A 25726-nucleotide genomic window follows, 5' to 3' on the forward strand; every position below is an offset into this window, starting at 1 on the left:
GAGCCAAGCCCCACTTCCCATTTTGTAGAGATTAATTGGAGATAAGAGTCTCATGGCTTCATAGTGCCCTGGTTAGCTTTGAACCGAAATGCTCTGGTTTCAGCCTCCTGTGTAGCTAGGCTGTACTTGCCCTTCTTTAAAGCCTAGATCAGTAAGCTTATCACTCATGTTGAGGACTGTGGCTTCTGCAGACTTAAAAAGAAGTACAGCCTGACCAAGAAAAGTACAGTTAAGTGAACACAAGAACACCCTAAAGTCAGGTGCTAAGGGTGCCAAGAATATGACCATGTCCTGGTGTTAAAAATGTGTGTAAGGTTTAAAGAAAATAATTCATTTATCACATCAGGGTTTTAGTTTCCTTTTAGCAAGAACATGAATGTATGTATGTGTTTATTTATTTAGAGTTGGTCATGGGGCTTGAACCCAGGGCCTGGGCGCTGTCCCTGAGCTCTTCAGCTCAAGGTTAGCGCTCTACCACTTTGAGCCACAGCGCCACTTCCCATGAATGTCTTTTCTGATGTCCCGTGCCAAGTTGAAATCTGAGCATGGAGAAGGGAGCTCCTTTGAGTTTCTCAGGTGTGACTAACTGGGAATAAGGCAGAGTGTGAGGGGGAGAGTGTGGGACACAGGGCCACATGTTGTGTGGTGGTGTCTGGAGCTCACGATTGCAGAGAGAGCACAGTGACTCTGCAAGCATTGCTAGAAGTTTTGTCTTTATTAATGGCAACCTCAGGAATAACCTGTGTACTCGGAAAGTGGAGTCACTTGCAACTGGCCTGATATCTTTGAGATCTGGGTGGTGGAGGCAACCATCCTCATAGACAAGAGGCCCTTTGCAGGTGATGTTTCATTAGACGAATGAATATTTCTGTGTGTTTCTCCTGGACACTGGCTTGTCTTTGTGCCCCTGTGAACACCATTCATGCAAAAACCCTGTCCCTGGAGATGCCGCTGTCAGAGGAGCTTTCTAGTGCATGCTGCTTCCCAAAGGGAGTCTGGAGACAGATCCGTGGACCCATAAGTCACATGGTGGACAAGAGAGTGCAGGCATGAGAACGTGAACACTAGGCAGCTGGGATTTCTCTCCTGCATGAGCAGGAAGAACAGCCCTGCAAGTAGACAAGGGGAGCTGAGAGCTAATGGAAACTGAAGGCACCTTTCTGACCAGACAACCTTCTCAGGATGGGTGATGAGAGGTGGAAGAAGACATGCCCAGCAGCTGTGACTTTTCTCTCCTTACCTAAGAACATGGATGGGTTAATGTCCAACGACTTTATATGGGTGTCTGACAGCGTATCCAATGCCTCCAGTGAGGATGAAGCCAGCTCTGGCCACGTCAGGATAATACTTTCTGTATTCCTGTGTGATTCTGACTGATGGCAGAAAGTGAGTCAGGATAGAATCACATGATGCCAAATTGGAAAAATGCCTCTCTTACGTATGTTTTTGAGGGGCTCTGATCTGTGAATATTAATACATGTTCTGAGGTAAAAGAATACTCATTTACTTAAGGATTCCTAGATGACTAAGACAAGATGCCTGCCCCTCGCAGTGGGCTCGGGGAGGGGGGCGGTGAGCTAACAGTGAAGCTGTCGTCACCAGTCAGGAGAAATGACTACCTTACACTGAGATGCTGGGGTAAGTGTGCCAACAGAAAGGACAGGTAGGGTGAATGATTTCTTTGGTGAAGTCAAGCCAATAAGATGTAATCTAAAGGACCAGAAAGAGTTTTGCTGTGAGATTCATAAATTAACCTAATAAGTACTGAATGCAGGAGGTTTTTCCCAGAGGGCTATCAAATGCAAAAAGAAAAAGAAGCCATCTCGGAGTGGCCAGGTTCTACTGTCCATCCACAGAGGAAAGGGAGGATGTTCCTTTTAGAAAGCCTGGAAGCAGGCAGCATACTTCAGTAGGCAGGAAGGAGAGGGATTTCACGGGCATTCACCTTAGCGCATGCAGGGGGTCCTCCAACACTGTTTTGGGAGGCCTGGTCCTTTCCAGTTGGCCTTGTTTCCTTCTCACATCTTTTCCAGGCTCATTGTCACCTGCAGGTGGCTGTTGGGATGATTCTGGCTCCTCTGATCGCCAGTAGACACGACAATTTCCTGAGATTATTCATAGCTTTCCTTTAAGTTTTGTATTTGAGATCCTAAGCATGGTTTAGTTGGAGGAAGTAAATGGCTTGCTTTAAATCAGACTCCCTGGGCTAGCTCCTAATTGATTCAAGTTTGTGAGATATTATGGGATATTTTCATTATATGTATACACAATTTGTAATGATCCAAAAAGGTAATTAGCTTAGGTAGTATCTTACTTCTTTGCACTAGGAACATTTACCATCCTCTCTTCTGGTTGTTAGGAAATACATAATAAATGGAAATGCATAACAAATGAATGGTAGAACTTATTCTTCCTATCCAAGCACACTTTGTATCTGTTAACCAACCGCAAACTGCCCTGCATCCCTTCAAAGGCACTACACCATTTTATGATTGATTTCTTTGAGGTAACTTTTATAGCATTTACATATGAGATCATGCGACATTTCTCTTTTGATGCCTGGCTTATTTCATTTAACATAATGTTTGCTAGCTCTATCCATGTTGCCTCTAATGATGGATTTTGGTTCTTGTTTTTTATTGCTCAATAGTATTCCCAGGCCTACATACCACAGTTTTTTTTTATCCACATATCAGCTGATAGGTTGTTTCTATTTCTTAGTTATCATCAACAGAGCTACATTGAATGGGGTAGCGGTCTCTTTGATATACCAATGTTCTTTCCTTTAGGCATGAACACACACACACACACACACACACACACACACACACACACGCTATATTGCTGTATTATAATTGTTTTTTGAGGACTTTATACTGTCATAATGACTATGTCATGAGTTTTAAAGGATGCATGTTACTATATATAATATATATATATATATGAAGTGTCTTGACTCTTAGAAAGAAGCGTGCATTCCACTTGCAAGTTTATATCAGGATACTAAATGAGCCTTTGGCTTCATTTAGTTTGCCTCCTTTGTCAGAGAAGCTTCTGTGATAGAGGCTGCAGACCAGGCAGGATGACTAACCAGAAAAGCAACACGGTTGCTTTTCAAACACCAGTGAAACTGTGAGGCTTCTTCATTTGGGAGAAAATTTCAGTACAATTTGTGCAGAAATAGATGACATGACTCATTTCCCAGTGTGAAAAAAAAGAAGGAGGCTCTTCATCTTTTTATTCCCCACGTGTATACACCCCAAGCCCAGAAACGTTTTCAGGAAGGTAAGACACCATCTGGTCCATTTTCTAGTAGCCTAATTCTTATTTTTGTCAGTAATTTTTATAGAATGATGACAAATAGAACAGAATTAGATTTTTTTTTTTTGGTGGTTGTTGGTCAGTGTGGGGCTTGAACTCTGGATGCTTTCCCTGAGCTTTTTCGTTCAAGGCTGGAGTTCTACCACAGCACCACTTCTGGTTACTTAGAGATCAGAGTTAAGAGTCTCATGGACTTTCATGCCTGGGCTGGGTTTGAACCACGGTCCTTAGATCTCTGTCTTCTGAGTAGCTAGGATTACAAGTATAAGCCCCCTGTGCATGGCAGAATTGTGTTGTTAGAATTGTTGTGCAAGATTACCCAGCGATTCATGGAATTTGAACTTAACATTTAGGTTAGGAATAGCAGAACTTACCTTCATGCTTTAAGGCAAAAATTAGCTTTGATTTTCTTCAAGTTTTCTTGCCCACCCTTGGGGAGGGAAGATTCAGCAGTCACTGGGCCTAATTTCAGGCTTGTTTGTCTCATGTTTGGAGAGATGAACATTTCCAAGCAATTTCAGTATGTTAACTTGATTGAAGCCAGACAATGATATCACAGTTGTCTCCTTAAGCAAAACACAATTTACTTAGTTCAGATAATCTTACTTGATGTAAAATGGTAGCACCTAGGTTTCTGTGTCTGCCACAGCTAACTCAGGATGGATACAACCCAATACATTTCCTAAAGTGACTTGGGTGGGTTTGTACTCCTTTTTTTTTTTCTTTTTGAGTTGAAGGAGAACACCTTTCCCCTTTCTTTTCTTTTCTTTTAAGCAATATACTTCTAATTAAAAAAGAAACGAACCCTGTTGCTTGGTTTCCTTGGTGCTTGTTTTTGTTTTTGTTGAAAGGGGAATGGTTTTGTTTTTTTCTAAACAATTTAACCAATTGCTGTTTACTCATTGTTTGTATAGCCAGATAACTTTCTAAGGGGTAAGGCCACTCCCATTGTATACTCCAGTTGTAAATTCTGTCTGCTTCTGCACAGCTTTGTTCAAAGGAAAGTTTAGTGTCATTTGTGTGTCTAATTTGTGGGTCTGTCATTTGTGGCAAATATTTCTCTTTTCTTGTTTAGTGGCCAGAGGGTATTTATGAGGACCACTTTACCACAGGTAGTCAAGTATTAATTGTAGTCTAATAGTTGTTTTTATAGTTAAGAGTTGATGTAGAATGTTCCTGTCAAGTTGGATCTGCAGTTGAATGTTGAGTCTTCTTTGTTGAGACCAGGCACAGCCTACAGAGTGAGTCTTGGTTGTGTTATTCTGAAACCCTAGAAATTGAGAGACCACAGTTGTAAGGGCTTCAGATACCCTTCCTTTTCTGTGTACACAGAACAGATCCATTTAGCTATTAGAGTGAATTCCAAGTTGCCAGTGGCTCATACAAATTAGCCACTTATGCCTTGCATCCACTTTTACCTGCATGAAAAGCATGCTTGCCCCTTGAAAATATGGGGAATGATTTTCAAGGAGAGAAAGTATTCACTATTCTAAAACTGTGTTGTCCTTGGAGGGGAGGTGGGGGGAATGATGATTTTGGACAGTTGCTTTGTGTTTGGTAACTGTTAGTGTTAATAAAGGAGTCATTTGACCCACTGACTCCTCCCCCGCTTTCCTCACTCCTCCCAGGCCTCTTTCGACCTTAGAACATGTCTTATGGTTCCACTGGTGGTCGCCTAATAGGAAGTGATTATCTCTAGCTTTAATCCAGTGATTGAGGTAACATTGATTCCAAGGTCAGCAGTTACTACTAGGTCTAAGTACTCACCAAAGGATAATCTGCACAAAGACTAAATGGAAAACAATTGAATTTTGTTCTTCCCAAATGTTAGGCTCAGTCATTGCTCTGAGAAATGAAGTCCCTGGTTTCTGTCTTTCTTTTGGTCTGGATTCTCAGCTATGTTTAATGTTCCTAAATGTATTTCGACCATCCTCCCTGATGCTTGCTTCCCGCCCACTTTCCTCCCTTTCTTTCCTGTCTGCCCTCCCCACCCTTTCAAACTCCACTCATCCCCGTGGCTCATTGGACACAGTCGTAATTCCTTCTTTTCAATAAAGTCCCACCCCTTTTTCATAAAAACACTCCTTAAAATTATGCCCTTACTTTTCCCATACGTCAGTGGTCCTCATGGCCTCTCGGAAACTTCCTGCCATTTAGCTGCCTGTGGCCTTGCAGCAGGTACTGGAACCCTTGTTCTTGCTCAGTGAGGCTCTGCTGCCACCAGGCCTCTCACTGGGGATATTTACCCCCTTGCTTTCCTCCGCAGACTGGAGCAGGAGGTCAGCTTGCTGACTGTGATTCTTACTTTGTCGTTCTGATGTTTCCATCTTATTAGATTGGCTTTGTTTCACATGGCTACATTCCTACTTCATCCCTGTAAATACTATTTATCCAAGCCAAGCGTTGGTACCAGGCACGGGTGCTCCAAACTCAGCATGCTGGGACCAGATTGGCTCTGGACTACAATTGGTCAGGGATTCCTGGCCAATCTTGCATGTTTCACATATAAAGCACCCACTGTGATAAACTTCATTATCTCTTTTGATATTCTACCATCTTCTATTCACCCATCAAGACCAAGTCACATGAAGCTTTTGTCTGGAATTTTTCATCAACTCTTCTACTTGGAAGTAACTTCTCTCAGGTTTCATACGATCCAGTGTATTATGCAGCATCATCTTGCAGAGTGTTGTGTGACTTCCTCCCTCTCCTGATGCCAAAGTGGTTCTTGATTTGTCTTTTAACAACCTACCATGCACGGCCATATGGTATGCTGTGGTTTACTGATTGGCTAATGACAAGAAGCCTGTCAATTAAACTTCCTGGCCACTGGTAAGATTCTTGCATGATGGGAAATCTTGGTCCAGCAGTTTTCCAGGTCCTTGAACCTGTATCTAATTGGGTTTTCTGTTCATTACTCTACTAGACTTCATGATACCAGATGCTCTGTCCATTTTCATTTTATAGCCAGGGTAGTTTAATTATCGTGCAATCTCAATTTGAGCTTTTGGCCTAAAATGTAGATTTGTTTCATGAATCTGTAGAATTAAGGCTGGTGTTCAGCTGACCTTTGATTTCTTCAAGGTGTTCAAACCCAGAGCTGAACCTGCTTCTGAGGAGAGTGTGCAGCAAAAAATTTGCATATGTTAGCAGAAAGTCACGTGCTGATGGGTGCTTAGTAAGTTATAACTGGTGTTTAAATTTTATTTAGGCATTTTTATTTGGAGATATTTTCAGAGCCTGTAAAGGCAAAACTTCTGGGAAATCTTTGATTGTTTGCAAACTAAGCATTCTAGTAATATTTCTGCACATGTATGTTATATTAGCGGTATTCCCCCACCCCCCCAAAGAAGGACTCTAATTGAGACTTATGACAGTCAGGGCTGTGAGGTTGTTTGTGCAAAGGTTAATACTGAGCAACTGCTGGTAAATCTGGAGCTGAGCCAAAGAGATGTGGATGAGTATGTGGGCCTTTGTAACTTCTTTACCTCTGACTTCCTTCCTCATTTTCTAGAAGAGTGCACTGTGATTTATGTATCTCTGTGTTGATAATGTGACTGGAAGGAAGCAAGATCACACAGGCTGCTGTTCCTTTAACTTGACTCCAGACCAAAGGCTCTGCCTTTCTGTTGCGACATCTGCCTGAGGCCCTCTAGCCACTAATGTGCTCTTGGTGTATCTTTCAGAGTGAAAAAGTCCTATTTCAACATGCCCGGTGCCAGGCACTGGGCTGATAAACACTATTTTTACTGTTGGTTTGAACACAGGTAAGGTAAGAACACTGTCGGGCTGTCTGTGTTCCTAAATCCTGCTGCTTAGATGGACTTTGAGTTCAGACTTCAAGTTCTGACAGGAATTGCATTTTCTTCCAGTCAGCGGAGCTAATTATAACTCAAAATCTATGATCAAAATGTAAAAGATCCTGTTCAGAGATTAAAAAGAAAGCTGGGTATGAGGGTTCATAAAATCTCAGCCATTCAAGCTGGATTATGATTGTGTTTTCCAGAAGATTATGCCACCATCTTTTGCACTGGTGGTGCTGTGGAGTCTGAGTGTACTTGAGCATCTTGTACTGATGGCCGCCTCTGAAATGTGCTGCCTTGTCTGCCATGACATCGGTGGTCGGCACTTCTGGATGCCAGAATCCTCATGCAGAGGCCAAACCACTTAATCATGATTTTCTAGCCTCTGGATCGCAGACCCTATTTTTCATTGATTTCAGGTTATTTTCTGGAGGCCGTGGACCTTTCGGTTGTTATTAAAGTGGACCACGTGGGGACCCATTGCTTGCAGGAATAGCCAGAATGTCCTGGGAGAGATCTCTGTTTATTTCATCGTCCTAGTTTTCAGCTGCTTTCTGAGAGAGAGTGACGGGGTCGGGGGGTGGGGGGAGAATGGATGGATGACATCAGTATGTTTTAGGTATCCAATAGCAGGAGTAGAGCAAATGACACTAGAACAGAAGGCCCAAGTCTGGATGTCACTGCAGGCATCCTTCACACAAAACAGACACATTCCCTGCAACAGTATTAATTGGGAAGTCACCCATTTCTTCAGGGTCCGCCTTCTGTGTTCTAGTGACGACTAGGGTCATAAGTCTTGCCTTTCCATTGCGAGGTCAAGTTTTTCTAATGTTAAATTATGTCTAAAATATCCCAATGTTCTAGTGTTAAATTTCTAAGGCTAAGTGTTAAATTGGACCAAGAGTTCTAACAGGTTTTCTGGGCTTGGATGAAGTCAGTTGTTTCTGTGATTTGTATTTTCTTTTTATCAAGTCTTAGTTGTGCACAAGCAAATAATAAATGTGTAATTGAAAGTGTAAACCCCATTTCTGGCATTATTTCATCCTTATTGTTTTTATCACTTATTTTGAAATACCTCCTTTTATGTGCCATCGTGTCCTGTTTTGATTAATGGAGAAAGCTATTATAAAATTGCTACAATTTTATTTTCTAACTGCTTAAAGTAATTATAATTAGTTTGAAATAATGATTCTTTTGGATGTTTTCTTTTCATATGTTGAACAGCATTAGTTTTTTTGTTTGTTTTTGCCAGTAATGGGGCTTGAACTCAGGGCCTGAACACTGTCCTTGGACTTTTTTCTCAAGGCTGGAGATCCTACCTCTTGAGCCACAGCACCACTTCCAGCTTCTTTTTCTGTGTATGTGGTACCAAAGAATCAAACCTGGGTCTTCATGTGTGCTAGGCAAGCATTTTCCTACTTGGCCAAACTCCCAGCCCCAGCATTAGGTTTTTTATTTCTCCTTTTTATTTTCTTAGAAGGAAGAAATCCTTGGTGTGCATGTTACTGATTCTCCTGTCAGTGATCACAGTCTGGACTGTCTTTCTCTTCTTTAGAACTAGGGTTGCTACAGCTGTTTGGACATTAAGGGAACTCTGTAGAGTTGATGACCAATGACTATAGCTTCTTTTAAAATAAACCGATAGGCTTAATCTCTTTCCTCTCTCTCTCTCTTTTGAAGGGTTGGTGTCAGAAGAGGGCTTGAGGGCCCATGCAGCTGAAGAAATAGAGTAATTCATGAGTGAGGGCAGGCAATCTTCGCCCCATCTCTCTTTGGTGAGTAGAACATCTAAATGGGAAGTGAGGGACCGAATGTCCGCTATGCTGGCATGTCCGTGCTGGAAAAGTGTCAGCAAAGGCACTTGCTTTCAGGAGGAGCCTTCCTCTCTCAAGCAATGCTGTCTGGTGCTGACCTTACCCTGTGAAGTCTGAGTGAACGAGAGTAGAAAGGGCATCTGTGACTCAGGGTGCTTTTAGTTTTATCTCGTGGGTCCCTTTTGTGTTCTGTCCTGGTTTATTTTATTTGAGTTTTTGGTTATTATCTTTAAATAGTTGTACAAAGGGGGTTCAGTTCAGGGTGTCAGGTTATCAGTAAAATGCATCTTGATCAGTGTCGCCTCTTCCATCATTCTCCCTGACCCCCGTCCTCCTCTCAGTTTACTTGGTTTCATGTTCACATATGTACTTTGGGGATTCTATTGTATGTCCTCATTATTCCTTTCTTTGCCCAACATTTCTTTCTCCATTCATCGGCCTCCTTCCAGTAAGCTCCACCCCTTCCTAGGAAGCTTTCTGGTATTCATTTTGTTAAATTGTCATCTAATTGTTCAGAGGAGTTATACTATCCATGTCCACCCTGCATTTATCATACTGTAGTTTGATATGGATCGGTATGAAATAATGCTTAGTATATAATAGTAATGATAAATCTTTCTTTTAATCAAGGAGTAATTAATTAGGGCAGACTAATTGTAATTAAAACCAAGAGTTTTAATGAGGATGTCAATAGTCTTTGTAGGGTTTTTTTTTTTTTTTTGCCAGGTGTGGGGCTTGAACTCAGTCCTTGGACATTTCTCAAGGTTAGAGCTCTACCACTTGAGCCACAGCACCACTATATATGTGGAACTGAGGAGTTGAATCTGGGTCTTTGTGCATGCTAGGCAAGCACTCTACCACTAGGTCAAACTTCTGGCCCGAGATGTTTTATATATATGCTATTTGTTTTATATACATATATAAGTATATGTATATAAAATGTAACAGTATATTGTGATATATTTTCCTTTGTCATCAAAATGTTTTTGTCAATGTGTTATGATATTTCTTTAAATATATTTCATTGTTTGCTTATTATTTGCTTTTCAATTTTAAGTGATAAGTAGGCATTGTACCAGGAAGAAATTAGAAAACAAACTAGTATAAAGATTGTTTTGTGCTTGTTTAGTTATTGAGAATCATTATTTTCCTAACACCTTTTAGGGCTTACTTTTATTGATGTGAGTGCTTTTATTGTTTGATTCATTTGGTTTTGTTGTTAAGGTTATTAGCTTATATAAAAGTTTTACGTTTCTTTCGCTTATTATTTTTATCATCTTAAAGAGGTCCATGTTAACAATGCCATTTTTTTTTTATCTTGGTCAGTACATAGAAATTTATGGAAATTTCTTTTTATTTTCTTCTGATTTTTTAAGCTTTTCAACTTTTAAATTTAGAGGGTAGTTATTTAAAACTGGACATTAATTTTTAAATTGCTGTCAGTTTCATTCTGATTCTCTTCTTTTTCTTTAACAAAAAACAATCAACCAATACAAATTCTTGTTTTTTCCTGCCAGTTTACAGGCCCTCATTACACTGCTTCTGCTTTTTCTTCTTCCACTTCCTCTTACTCTTTCCTCCTCTTCCTCCTCCTCCTCCTCCTTCTCCTCCTTCTCCTCCTCTACCACTTAAGCCACACCATCTGTTTATCTTTTCTCATGGTTAATTGTACATAGTCAAGGACAGACTTTGAACCACACTTCTCAGATCTTAGTAGCTAGGATTATAGATGTGAGGTACCAGCTCACAGCTCTATTTTAGGGTAATGAGGATGTTTAGATAAAGAAAATACTTGCAGATTGCCAAGAGTTTGGCCTAGTGGTAGAGTGCTTGCCTAGCTTGCACAAAGACCCGGGTTTGATTCCTTGGTACCACATACTTAGAAAAAGCCAGAAGTGGTGCTGTGGCTCAAGTGGTAGAGCTCTAGCCTTGAGAAAAATTCAAGGACAATGCTCAGGCCCTGAGTTTAAGTCCAGGACTGCCAAAAAAAAAAAAAAAAAAAAAAAGAGAAAAAAAAATACTTGTAGATAAGAGGAAGATACCCGATGCTCATTCTGTCTCTCTGTCTGTTTGTCTATCTATCTATTTTTACCAGTCATGGTTTGAACTCAGGACCTGAACACTACCCTTGGGCTTTCTCTCTCAAGGTTAGTGTGCTCTACCAATCGAGCCACAGCACCACTTCTGGCTTTTTCTCTGTGTGTGGTACTAAGGAATTGAACCTGGTCTTTGTGCATGCTAGGCAGGCACTCTACTATTAGTCCAAACTCCTGTTCCCATGCTCATTTTTTTTTATTTTACAGTGGATACCTATTTTATTGCCAGTGAACAGGAATTCTTTCGTGTTTTTACAGTTCTTCTTGGTTAAGGAAAGTGCAATGAGTGCTGTGCCTTTACCGTATCTTTATACTTGACTTTTGGTGAGGTGTTTCCTTTTCCTTTTTGTGTGTGTATATATGTGCTGATATTGGGGCTTGAACTCAGTACACAGGATTTGTCCTTTAGTGTTTTTTTGCCTAAGGCCCACACCCTATCACTGGAACTATTGCTCTACTTTCAGCTTTTGGTTGGCAAATTAGAGATAAGAATCTCCAGAACTTTCCTACCTGGGCTGGCATCAAACCAGGATCTTCAGATCTGAACCCTTTAGTAATTAGGATTGGTGCCTGGCATGGTGTTTTCCCCCCTACTGTTGGGATGGTGAGAATAAAGACAGGTCAGGTTCATTGGATCTCAGGTGTATTGGCCTGTGTCCTCATGTGTAGAGGTTCAAGAAGTTGTCTACAATATCAGTTTCCAGTCTGCTTGCAGTAAATGTTTTATAAGTTTATTTTTCCTGAAAGTGTAGTTCTAGATTGTCCTTTTTGAGATGTGTATGAATCTGAGCATGGGTCACAGCTCGCAGTCTTTACTTTTCTTGCTATTTATATTTCTTACTTACAAATTAAGAAGTGAACGGGTAGAGATTTGGAGGGGGCAGGGTCATAAAATAGATACTGATGTGCTTAAACCAGATTCTTTGGACAAAGAGATTAAGTATGCTTAAGAAAACGTTAATACCAATTTTCTTGTGTGTTGTTATTCTACTAAAATTCTCTTTCTGTGGTAGTTTAAATATGTTCCTTGTGTGTTGTGGGGATAAGGCGCATCCCTTGCTTACACATGCTGAGTGGGTTGTGTTTTGGGGCACAGATTTAGCGTGTCACTCTTAATAATGGTACTCCTCATTATTCCTGTCCTGTTATTGAGTCAGCCTGACAGGAAAGCTTTGTGAGGTGATCCGCAAAAGCCCCTATGCAGACCTGATCCGATGTGTCACATGCAGTTTACTCTGTGTTACCGAAGTTTAACTGGCAGCTCCATGGCCCCCTTCCTTTATCCTTACCACAATGCTTTGGAACTTCCATTATGGAAGCTGGGCGTCCTCCAGTCCCCCCCCCCCACTCCCCCTCTCCTCTCCTGTGGGTATTTGAACCCTTTTCTCTTTTGTTTATGTGAGCATCTGCCAAGTGTGCTATCTGTCTTAGAGGTCACCAGCTTTATGAGGACTATAAAGATTTGCGAAACACAGATGCATGGTGAGGTCCAGAATCCATTTTCCTTTCTCAATTCCCTGCTCAAGTCAGGCTAGGAACAGGGTGCATGTTTATTCTCAAATACCCATGAATGGATCAGATGCATGTGGGATTAATTGCTAGGATTTGAAGATTTACATTCGCGTACTAGGACTCTGCCTGGTCTATTCAAGCCTCTATAGGATCCTCTGGCAGAACTTTCCCAAGGGCATAAAAGTGATGCAGTGTTTACATGTTTGGATTTCACAGGCCTTCTGGGGTTTCCTGATTGTCTCTGTATAGAATACTGGTGAGGCTTCCCAGTTGCAGGGCTGTAGGCCTCCAGCATTCATGCATATCCACTGCTTTATATCCACTGCTTTCATGTGAGCATTTCATGGGGCTTTCATGTGTGTTTGTCTCTATTTTGGTCTCATGGCCACAAAAGGATCAAAGACATCACCACTTGGTTTTACTTAAAACTTCAGCACTGACCACTATTGGTTAAACCAAAGCAGAAAGAAAAGTTTGGGAAAATGGTTGGCAGATTCTGGGAAGTCAATACCACTGTATTTTCATATACTGGTGTCCAGGAATAGTGAACAGCTCTCACATTTCACTGATGAGCTCTTAGGTGGTTGTATTTAAGGCATTTTCCTAGGCTCTGAATTATTACACTTGGATGCTCACAGCCCAGAGGCCACACATATTTTAAGAATGGTTATTTTTCCTTCCATTGCACAAGTCTTCTCTGCTACAGATACGGTATAAAAAGGCGGCACTGGACAAATGGAATCCTACTTGGCTGCCATGCTGATGAGTTTTATTTGGGGCCGTGACCCAACTGTGACAAAGTTCCATCCATTCTCTGTTCTTTGGTTCTTAAGCAGGTCTTCTGTAAGAATGGACATATCTACCTAATTTCCCATGTGTGTACAACCTAGTTCTTGTGTTCTCTTTGAGAAAAATATCATAAAAATACTTACCTAGTTGGGTGCTGTGGCTCATGCCTGTAATCCTAGCTACTCTGGAGGCTGAGAGCTGAGGATTGCAGTTCCCAGCCAGCCTGGGCACTAAAGAATGAGAGACTCTAATCTCCAGTTAACCACTAGAAAACTGGAAGTGGGGCGGTGGCTCGAGGGGTACGGCTGTATCCTAGAGCTGAAGAGCTCAGGGACAACACCCAGGCCCAGAGTTCAAGCCCCATGATCCCCTCTCCATCTCCCCCCCATTCTGATCACCCTGCCCATCCATCTGAAAGGCATTCAGGATCAGGCCTGTGTCACTTCTGTATTTTCACTCTGGTGTTAAAGGGTCAGTGGTATCATACTTCACAGTCAGAAGCATTTGTGGCTTCAGTCCTGTGATTTCCTTAAAGTATTCTCCTCATCTGGTTTTAGAATGACACATTTCCCTGAACCCATTCTTCTATTTTGGTTCATTCTGTCTTAGCTTCCTGCTTATCTCCTTGCCATCTAACTGGCAAATTCCTGTAGAGTTCAGTGCCCGGAATCTTCTCTGCTGTTCTCAAGATGGCAGGATGGTTGTATCTTTACACACAGCGCCACCTTCAATGCTTGCTTTGTCTTGCAACTTTCTATCTAATGTAGTCTTCGAATTCACATTTCCAAAATGAACACTTTTGGTTCCCCTGGTTCCTACGAAGGTCCCTCTTTAGAATTCCCATTTTATTAAAGACCATCCCATTTTCTCTGTTGTCAAGGGCTGAACAGTTGGAAAAATCCTTGATTCTTTTCCTCTCTCACATGGAAATCTGATTAGAATCTCATCACTTCTTGATCTCTGGAGTCTGCCCTTGCCCCTGGGCCTCCCAGCGTCCAGAGAGGCTCACTGCCTGCTTCATACAGGGGCAGAAGTCTTACTGAGAAGGAAAGACAGCATCCCTCTATAACCTGCAAGGCTGTGCATAATCTAGGCCATTTCTTTGTGCCCTCTCTTACCTTCACTGACCCCAGTTAAACTGGGGTCAGCTTGTCTTTCACCAGTGAGGTATCCACACTACCGTCTGTTTTTACACTGACTCCTTTCCATGGGTTTTGTGCTTGTTGTCTGTTCCCAAAGGTCCCCTAGGAATGCTTTCTCCTGCAGTATCAACTGGAGCTTTTTGGAATCTTCCTGACAAATTATTGATGGCAAAAGTCTCCCTAAAAGTCTCTGTTTTTATTTTCCTCCATTTTATCATTATTTTCAAAGAACTTAGTGCTGATATATTCGATAGATTGCTTATTCTGTCTGTGTAATGTCTGTGTTCCTCCAAAGCCTACCACTCCATCCCCGGGTCAGAGATACTATGGAAGACTTACTGACTGCCAATACTTGTTCAACCGGTGAGTTGATGGGTTAGAATTGGATGGATCTTTTGAGATTTTCCACACAGGGTGGGAAGCATCCTGTTGTTAATATGGTCACACAGTTGGCGTCTCTCCACTTATCCTCAAGAGGAGGAATGTGTTCTTCTCAAGTTCCCACATGAATTCATCCCTTGTGGTGTGATTTTCTCTGAATTGTCAAGCATATGGATATTTGCCTGCCTGTCCAACAATTCTTAGGTCCCATGGCTTCTTAGGCCCAACAGTTCTTAGGTCCTCAGGAGCCTTTGTCCATACCTCGCCTCGATGAATTCAGCCGTTCTGTCTCCCCATACTCACACGAAAGCTCGCATGGTGGGAACTGAAAGTTGAATTCCTTGCTGTACTTGTGTCTACGTGCATTTCTTCTCCCCCAACATGCAAAGTACTGGGCTTGACTGTTGAGTTCTTCTGGTACTTAAGAAACTTGGATATGTATATGTGTTATTTCAGGAGATGAGTGAGAGTGAAACTTTGTAAAATACAGTGCATGGTCCTTAAGTATGTGTTTAAATTGCTCTTTTAGCTTTCTGTTTGTGCTACGACTGAAGATGTTAGTATATAGCTTTAGAAGAATTACATAATTGTGTTTTCTGCACCTGGCTATTTCTGCATTGTTTAGATGGGACCATTCTCTTTGCTGCTTTTACAAATAGAGTCTGTTGCTTACCATTGCAAGTGTCCATTGTGCCCGGGATATCAAAGACCAGAAAGGGAGTGCCATCACCTCTGACTTTGTGATCTTTTCTCACCGTTTATTTATGCCTTTATGTATGTATATATGTGTGTTGTATATATGTATATATGTGTGTATGTATATGTAATGTTACATTATTTATTGACAAAAGGAGTCTTGCTATGCAGTTTAGGTGGATCTCTGCCTCCCAGATACTAAGATTACAGGCAAGTAGGAATACACCCAGCTTTGACTGAGAAGAACTGCAAAGAGCCTCAAAGGAAGCATGGTATAAGATACACATAGAACCAAAGCCAAGGTGGCTTCTAGCCTGTACTATAGGATCAGATGTCAATTCCTTCCTGCTGTTTAGTGATTCTTAAATCCAGTGTGTTGATTGCTATCCACGTCACAGCAGAATTTCATCAGTATCATTTTCAAGGAGTACATCTTATTAAATATAAAAATAGCACAGCACATCATGACTGCTAGGTCATGGGGTGAGCCAAGCTTTGAACCTTTATGTTGTATTTCCTGTAACATAGTTATGTAGAAGTTCTGATCCACAGGGCAATGTCAGTGTACGTGGCACCGGACATATAGCAGGCACAATTCTAGGTTAGTTGGGTAGATGAGAGAGATGGAGAGAGTGTACACACACTCTCTCTCTCTCTCTCACACACACACATACACACACACGGAACCATAGAATAGGTACTTTTATAATTATGAATTGATCTAATTGTAAATACATATTAGCGTATTCATTTTAGTGTAATTGTAATCCCGATGTGTTTAGCATTTTCAAATAAAAATAAAAAAAAACCTAGTAAAACATTAATTAAAAAGTAAGTATAAGCTGGGCGCTGATGGTTTATAATCCTAGCTACTTAGAGATTTGAGGATTGCGATTCAAAGTCAGCCCAGGGAAAAAAGTCCCATGAGACTCTTATTTTCAATTAACCACTCAAAAACTGGAAGTGGCACTATGGCTCAAGTAGTTCAGGGACAACGCCCAGGCTTTGAGTTCAAGCCCCAGAACCAGTAAAAAAAACTCCCCCAAAACAAAAAACAGTTTTATAGCTATTTGAATATGTGGATATTATACAGATGATGATAGCACTGCTCTAGAATGAGTGAAGTATGATATGCAGGGCTGCAATCCGTGAAATCTATAATTAAAAATTTAACACTCATAAAGCTTACTTTTGAATTCTTGGCAAATTAGTTGGTAGGTTGGTAAAGGACCCATATAACAATATGGTCATAGCTGTGTAGCACCTTTTCAATAGCTGTTGTTCACTGACTTGGTGTTATAGGTACAGATTTGCATATGTGGGTATATAAGCATACACAGTTTGGATAGTCCTTGGCTCCATGATCAACCATCCCTTAACACATAGCTGTGAGATGTGAACACCACTATTTCAAGACAGACTAGACACCAGCAGAAGGAACAAGCTCAGAGAGGCACATGAATGTGAAGGCATGTCCTTCTTTGGTATTCACATAAGACATCCTCACTGAGCTGACGACATGCTCAGGCAGACAAGTCCATTTTTTAAAAACCTACATAATTGTTCACTTTTCTGTGATTTTCTGAAATTACTGCATTTTGGCTTCACTTTGTTATAATAACTTTTAGAATGATTTTTCTATAACTTTATGTGTCATGGATTATGTTGCATTCTTTTAATATTACTTTATAATCTAGGTCTACATTTAGGATGTCATAATCGCAGCAATGATTAAGGAAAGAATTTCGACTACTGGCTCAGGGCCATAAATATGTTAAGGCCTTATATCGAGTGTTATTTTAATGTTCATACTCTTGGATAAACTCTTTCTTTATGGCACAGTATTTGTAAGGAGCTGGTTTGTAGAGCAAATCCTAAATGATCGGACATATAAAACAATGATGTTTAACCAAAAGTGAGTGAAGATATTATTGATTTGGGGAGCCGCTTCTCTATTCAAACCCATGCCAGCTTCTTGAGTATAGAAAGTGTCAAATGGATATTCCAAGGTATCTGCCAAGTTCATGTAGCAGTTGTCATGGGCTGGCAGGGTCTCCAGTAGAAGTTGTCTCCTGCCTCTTTACAGTGTAGCAATAACAACACAAACATGACAAGGATTTTCTAACATTCACAATCTGGAATACTTCAGAAAATACTGATGGCTCATAATATAATTGCTCTAATTATTTGAACCAGACCCTGTTATAATTATTTTATATAGATTTATTTTTCATATATTTTTTATTGTAATTAATAGAAGGGTTACATGATATTTGCCAGATAGATGGTGCATTCATTCCCATACATTGATACCCTTTCACATGTCTTGGTCCCCATTTCCCTCCCCCGACCCCCACCCCTCATCTTGTTTTCCCCCCTTCCCTATCCAATTTCAAATAACCAGATACAAATATATCTGATCTATCAGGTAATAAAGTGAGATACTGTAACAATATGAGATAACCAAGGGACAGCAAAAGAGATGAGAAACAACATAGTACATTAAGAACAACAATCATTCATTATATGGCTTACGTTTCTATGTCCTAGAGATCCTTTCATTTAGCGTCCTACTATATGGCCTTTTGTATCAAGGTTTTACTCTATTGCAAATCTCTGCTAGGAGAGCCCAAGGTTTCAACTGATTATGACAAATGAGGGAAACCAATGAACCTAAGTTCCTTTGAGTCTGGCTTACTTCACTTAATATGATTTTTTCTAAGTCTTTCCATTTCCTAAAAAATGGGGCAATGTCATTCTTTCTGACGGCAGCATAGAATTCCATTGTGTACAAATACCACATCTTGTTGATCCACTCATCAACTGAGGGACATCTAGGTTGATTCCATATCTTTGCTATGGTGAATAGTGCTGCAATGAACATTGTTGTACTGGTGGATTTAGTATGTCCTTGTTTCTGGATGATTGGGTAAATGCCAAGTAGTGGAAATCAGAGAAAGGCTGGATAAGTGGGACCTCATTAAACTGCAGAGCTTTTGTATGGCAAAGGACATAGCTAGTAAATTAATTAGGAAGCATACAACCATCCCATTAAAAGATGGGCTAAAGACTTAAAGAGAGTCTTCTCTGAAGAAGAAACAAAAATGGCCTATAGACACATGAAGAAATGATCAACATCTCTGGTCATAAAAGAAATGCCAATCAAAACAACTCTAAGATTCCACCTCACTCCAGTTAGAATGGCCAGGATCAAGAAAACTAATAACAACAGATGCTGGAGGGGATGTGGCCAGGAGGAATCACTACTACATTGTTGGTGGGAGTGCAAACTTGTTCAACCACTATGGAAAGCAGTATGGCAGTGCCTCAAAAGACTAAACATAGAGCTTCCCTATGACCCAGCAATTCCACTACTTGGCATTTACCCAATCATCCAGAAACAAGGGCATACTAAACCCACCAGCACAACAATGTTCATTGCAGCATTATTCACCATACCAAAGATATGGAACCAACCTATATAGATTTTTTTTATCTTGACCACATAGCTAGTAGCCAAACAAAGGCTATTGCTATATTATTTTCAACTCAAGGTGAACTGAGGTCACTCCAAGGTCATCTAGATGGTTGGCCCATCACTTCTTATTTAAGCATATATTTTACTTTATTTTTTCCAATTGTCCCTGAGGAACTCCAGTGGGAGAACGATTCTGGACAGGAATTACACACTATTAAGCCTACCTATTTCAAATGTTTATTTCCTTCCAAAATATACCAGCTGTAGGTTTCTACAAATAGAACCTTGGTTTTATTTCATGGAGCTAGCAAATACTTTGAGGGTTGGAACTCACCCTTACTGTGTAATTTTCTTACAGAAAACATAACATTGGTGGTTTCTCTCCAATACAATCCCTCTCGGACAAACATCTGTGCAAACAACTGATGCCTCTGACCCATTTCTTCCAGGATATGGGGTCACCAAGGACAAGCAGGCATCCCAAGTAATGTGTAATTGGAAATCATGTTTCTATTATTGATGTAAACTTCTAGCTACTTTTCTTGAAAATAGTAGGCAAGTTTGTAATGAAAAGTAATCTGCATTTTCCCTCTTTCCCAAACAGATAATGTGAGAGTATCTTTGAAGCGTTGGGAGATGTGTTGGTAAGCAGTACCAGAAGGCTCCTGACTCAGGGAACAAACTTTAGGGCAGGAAGGCTAGACTACAAGTGATAATTACATACATATTATGGAAAGGACCATTCCCTGGTAAGTGTCAGGCAGAGAATTTAGATCATCTGTGTGAATAGGAAGCAACCTTGGATCCATCTGTGTGGAATGAATGAGGAACGAGGCAGCAGCTTGGATCAATACGAAAAAGAGGCCAAGGGTTAGAGCATGAAAGGCCTTGAAAGCTCGTGGGTACAATTTCCCTGTTTACTGTGGGTCTTCCAGTTCTTTGGAGTGGAACATAATTTGCTGGCTTAAATTCATGATTGAGAGAATTGATTGCAAGAAAGGTAGTAGAGGGATGAGCAAGGAAGCCTCCTTTGTGACTGCACAAAGGAGGAGAATGGAAGGGACCAGTGTGTTGGTGGTAGGGGTAGTCAGAAAGGATTGTCTGGCATTTTTAGAGGTAGAACCCATGGGATTCTGATGCATTGGGCATTGCAAGAGAGAGGAAAATGATTAAGGATGTAAGTTTTATACGTACGTGTGAATGGACCATTTGCTGAGACAGAAAAGCTCAGGAAAGTATAGATTTTTGACAGAAAAAATAAACAAAAACACCCAGACAAACAAGATTCTGCCAAGGCCACAAAAATGTTCAGTTAGGAGCTTTTATTTCTCAGTCAGGTAGAAAGTCTAGGCAGTTACCTATGAGGGTCTGGTAATTGGGGATGAATTAAGACTACAGACACATATTCAGGGGTTCTTGTTGCCCTTTACCTAGAGAGCTTTCTAAGAGGAAAATGGGCCCCAGACAGACCTGTGGAAGCCGGATGCTTATTATGGCAATGGCTTCTGCTCAGAAGCTCCTGGTAACATTTTGTTTGACACAGTGCTTCTTGGATACTTCCGAAGTGATCTTAAAAGTGACAACAAAATCCCCAAAGTAATTCTCTTCTTGAAGGATTTCATTCAGCCTCTCAGCAACAAAATTCTCTACTGTTACAAAGTGCCACATTCTTTTTATAGGTAATAAGGTTAGACTTTTACAATGAAGTACTTGATGTGAGTTCCTTTCAGCCTTTATTTATGATTCTTCTTTTTCCTAACCATGCACTCTTTGTTCTCAAGAGATATCTCTTCTTAATTAACCCTTGGGAGGCATTGGCTATGCAAATTCACTAGCTTTAGGATTGGGTCTCTGTGTGAGCTCTGTGATCAGGTCTTGAAGGCCAGCAGTATGGTGGTAATCCGTGAGCTCTGGGATCAGGTCTTGGAGGCCAGGGGTGTGGTAATCCAGGAGCTCTGTGACTGAGTCTTGTAGATTCTGAGTATGGTAATCCATGAACTCTATGCTCGTAATCACAACCCTTGTGACTTAGTCTCACAAACACTGAGTATGGCAATCCATGAACTTTACGATTTTCTTCATTACCAAATTGCTGTTATCACAGTAAAAATTTGCCCTACTGTGTTTTCATGGCACATCGCTCTTTTAATTTTTATAACCGTTGGTGTTACAATGATACGATCTTGATATGGTGAAAGTTGAATGCTCCAGAGCCCTGATATAGTCCGTGTCTTCAGAATTGGTGCTCAGCAGAATACTTGTTGAGTGTTGAATCTCTGTGAACATTTGTGATGTGATGAATCAGATGCTCTGTGACATATTGTTAATGTAATGGAGACCCGAGAGCCACTCAATGTTTGACTCCTTGCAAGGATTTTAGTTAACCCCACTTGCATTGTTAACATCTTTTCGTAGAGGATCCATCCTCTGAAACTCTGTCACTAGCATTTTATCAGTGGCACAGACCTTTGATTTTCTATCAGAGAGAAATGCATTTGTCCTACTAATGGAAACTTGAAGGCTCACATTTCTCACAGTGAAAACAAGACTTGGCACTGTCCACCAAGATTCCCCAAGGCAGATATATTTTACTGTAAAGCAGAGAGTTGGGCTGTAGATAAGTAATGGGCTGAAAGTGTCCAGAATCTACACTAAGGACTTTGGGGAAAGGAAATACATAAATCGTAAGGCATAGTCATTACCAACTTCTCAATAAATGGTTCTGAGAAACAGAATATGTAGAAAAAGGAAATGAGGCCCTTATCTCCTACCTGTTACTAGAATCAATTCAAAAAAATCAAAGACCTAGATGCAAGATGGGAAATATTGAGACTTCAAACCATATAGGGTTGTGAGAGCAATGATGATTTTAGGTATGACTCCCCCAAAACAATCACAACCAAGCAAAAGAAGGAAAATGAGATTCCATACAATTCAGAAGCTTTTCCAAAGGAGACAATTGACAAGTGCAGAGACATCATATAGAATAGAATAAAATAATTGTAAGTCCTGGCTGGGAGTTTGGCCTAGTGGTAGAATGCTTGCCTTGCATGCACAAAGACCCTGGTTCGATTCCTCAGTACCACATACATAGAAAAAAAGCTGGAAGTGGTGCTGTGGCTCAAGGGTAGAGCTCTAGCCTTGAGAAAAGTCCAAGGACAGTGCTCAGCACTGAGCTCAAGCCCATGACTGGCAAAAAAATAATTGCAAGTCCTTCATCATATGGGGGTTTATGATCCAAAATGGAGCAGCAACCACGATAGCAGGAAGAGTGAAAAATGGGCAAGTGGTCCTTATATATAGTTCACAAAAATGATACCCAAATGACCATGAGGAATATGAAAAAAAATTTACCACTAAAGAAAAATGGAAATGAAAATCATGATGAGATATCATTTCATTCCCATGCAGAATGGCATGCAAAAATTAAAGGACTGGTACAGATATTTAGACAGAAATATTATATACTGCTGATGGAGATATAAATTTGTCTGGCCACTATGGAAACCACAATGGAGTTTCTTCCAAAACCGAAAGACAAAATTAGCACTGCTTTCTATACTTACACTTTTCAATGTATAGCATATGCAGCCAGCTTATCAGGGTGATACCTGAAGATCATGTTCATTTCAGCACTATTGTTAATGGCCCGGATAGAGAAGCTAAAGTATCCCATAGCTGATGAATGGAGTAGGAAACTCTAATATAAAAATACCAATGAAATCTTGTCATTTGTGGCAATACAAGTGGAATTAGAAAATAAGAAATTAGGTTCAGTAAGATAAGCTAAGCCCAGGAGGGAAAATATTGTATGTTCTTGTTCACATGTGGTGTCTAAGAAAGTTGATTTCAATAGTGGTACCTAGAGGATAACAAAAATAGTAGAAAGCAGATTGAGGGAGGACAAGGGAGGGAGTTGAGGGAGGAGAGGAGGCAGACACCAAAATACAGTTCAATAAAAGGAATAAATTTTAGTTGCAATAGCACTCTGATATGACTACAGTTTAGGAGAATTTGTCATATAGCTTACAACAACCTAGAACAGAGAATTTCAAAGCCTCTAAAGACACAACAAAAGGTAAAAAAAAATATGAGAAACATGAAAGTGCTAATTACTCTGATTTGATTATTAATGCATCGTACTTGTAACTTCATTGTAACTTAAAATATATACCATCATTAGATGTATACTAAAAATGGAGTAGTAAAACGAATGAATGAGTGAAGAACTAAGGAATAAGATAGTGAAAAGATATGTTATTTTCCCCCAGAGGATAATTTCACTGGTAAAACACCAGTATGCAACATAATGTACAAAATAACCCAAATGTGTTATTTAAAATTTCTTTCTTTTTCTTTTCTTTCTTTTTTTGTTTTGTTTTGTTTTTTTGAGATAGAGAACCATTTGTCCAAAGAGCCAGTCATATGTCTCAAGCTTGTAATTCCAGCTACTCAGGAAATGGAGGTGGAGAGTCACATGAAAGTTCACAAGAATCCCTCTCACTCAGTGCCTGGGAGTGGTGATGCCAGGTACCCCAAAGCACAGTGGCTTGATTTGGGGGCCTAGACTGACCATCCCATGTAGGAAGGGAAGAACCAGTTAGAGGCTCAGGGTATAAGGAGAGAACCCAGCAGGCAAAGAAGCAATGCAAACTAGGTCTGGTGAGGTCTTACATGTGAGGCCTCAGTTCAAACACCTTGATAATAACAGAGACAACAATAGAAAGCCAGTAGTGCAAGGCAAGTGAGAAAGGGGAGCTATTCATTAGCATCCCTTGCTTGGTGTTACTTGCAACTTGAGCACTGTCTCTGAGTTGTTTTGCTCAAGGCCAGTGCTCTCCCAACTTGAACCACAGCTCTACTTCCAGCACTTTGGGTGGTTAATTGGAGATCAGATTTCCACCTATTTTTCTTGCATTGAATATTATGATTCCATTCTCTCAAGCCTTCTTTTCTTTATTCATCTACTTCCTCCTCTTCACCTTGACCCTCCCCCATAGCATTCAAGTGCCAGTTTCTTGGTGTTTTTTTTTTTTTTTTTTTGAACTGTGATTTAGATTTTCTAAGGAATTACACAGTTTGAATTCTCCCCACAGATACTATACTTGGGTTAATACATTGTGTGCATTTTCCTACAATGCCAAATGTGTTTATTTGAACATTTGTAAGTTACTTCTAGCTTCCATGTATGACAGAGAACATGAGTCCTTTGTAAAGGACCCCAAAGACTCCATTTTGAACTCTTATAGCTGACAAATAACTTTGGCAAGGTAGCAGGCTATAAAATCAATCCACAAAAATCAGTATACCAAGCATGAGAAGATTGAGAGTGGAAAAATCAAGAAATTAATTCCATTTGCAATAGTCTAAAAAAAAACCCTCACAAAACAAAATGTAGAGATGAACATCACCAAGGAAGTGATGGTCTTATACAATGAAAACAATAACATGTTGAAGGAAAAAATTGAGGAAGACTGTAGGAAGTGGAAAGACTTCCCCTGGATTTGCAGAGTTTCTGTTGTGAAAATGACAATACTGCCTAAGGTAGTCTATAAATTCACTGCAGGGCCTCTAAATCCCAGTGCCATTCTTCATTGAGATATAGATCCAGTTTTTATATTCCACTTAAGTTTACTCCAGTTCATGAGTTCAACTGCTCTGTTCTCCTTGACTTTCTGGAGGGTTGAGTCAAAGTATCATTGAGGGTCTATATGTATGTTATGGACAAAGAATCTATCCTGAGGACAGAACAAAGAAGTGGTTGTAACTGAAAACTCCTAAGTGAAATGGTCCAGATTGCAGAGAGCAATACTCCACTAACTCCCATGTGTCAAGGTGAGGCTTGCTGTGTTTGTCTTTCTGTGTGTGACTGCATTCTCGTAGGGTACACAAAGGCCGAGGCAACACCAAGGCTTGTGTGAAGAAGGCCTGTATATGTCCTCTGTAATTCTAAATGTAATTCTGGTGGTTGTTTCAGTCTTAGCGTTAGTAATAGCAAAATGTTGTTTAGTTGATGCCAATTCCCCTCTTTTGCAACATAGATGCTGGAATGTACCTTGCTTGTCATTGAAAGAAAAGCAATCTGTGACAAAGATGTGAATGATCTCACAAGTCACACATCAGCCAGAAGTAATATTTATGATGCCCATTGTAGATATATCTCATATACAAAGGGTCTGAAATTGATAGCAAACAATCAAACAGCCTGTAAGAAAATGAGAAACTATAGGAATATGTAATTAATAAAGGAATAAATTCTTATGTTCTAGTCACTAATTTTCTGAGATATTCTTATGTATGACTGGCTGAGAGTGGCAGGAGAGGAGAAAAGAAAAGAGAAGAGAGAAGATAGGAGTCCATGACAAGGATGTTGCTTAAAATATCTCACAGAAATATGAATTGCTTGCATTTTTGGAGAAGCAGGTAGACAAACCTTACTCAGATATATATTCTCACCCGGAATTAGTAAACCCAGACACATTAAAGCTACTAGGGTATAATATGTGAGCAAACTGGAAACTCCTGCATGCAAGTATAAGAGGGCCAGTGCTGCTGGAGTATGTAGCTACATTGCGTTTTGTGTTTCTTCTTTTCTCCCCAACCCTCCACATAACCCTCATGTATTAAATGTTTGAAGATTTGAGAAGACAGGGGCGTGGTTTCTCACCTCATCATTGTGGACACTGGAGAGATT

General features: G+C 40.4%; 1 protein-coding gene across 4 annotated transcripts in view; it reads left to right on the forward strand.

Annotated features, from left to right (window-relative positions):
* Sema5a (semaphorin 5A) overlaps positions 1 to 25726 on the forward strand; it is a 377405-nt gene that overhangs the window by 86604 nt on the left and 265075 nt on the right. For 3 of the 4 annotated variants that reach the window (XM_090332136.1, XM_090332139.1, XM_090332137.1), the window contains exon 2: positions 8805 to 8899. The gene's annotated coding sequence lies outside the window, so the exon portion shown is untranslated. Of the gene's footprint in view, positions 1 to 7018; positions 7089 to 8804; positions 8900 to 25726 lie in introns of those variants that run through there. The other variant, XM_090332138.1, reaches the window with a different exon arrangement.

The sequence above is a fragment of the Megascapheus bottae genome, chromosome 4 (assembly GCF_031878675.1).
Source record: "Megascapheus bottae isolate mThoBot1 chromosome 4, mThoBot2.hap1, whole genome shotgun sequence".
In the NCBI taxonomy this organism is placed as follows: domain Eukaryota; kingdom Metazoa; phylum Chordata; class Mammalia; order Rodentia; family Geomyidae; genus Megascapheus; species Megascapheus bottae.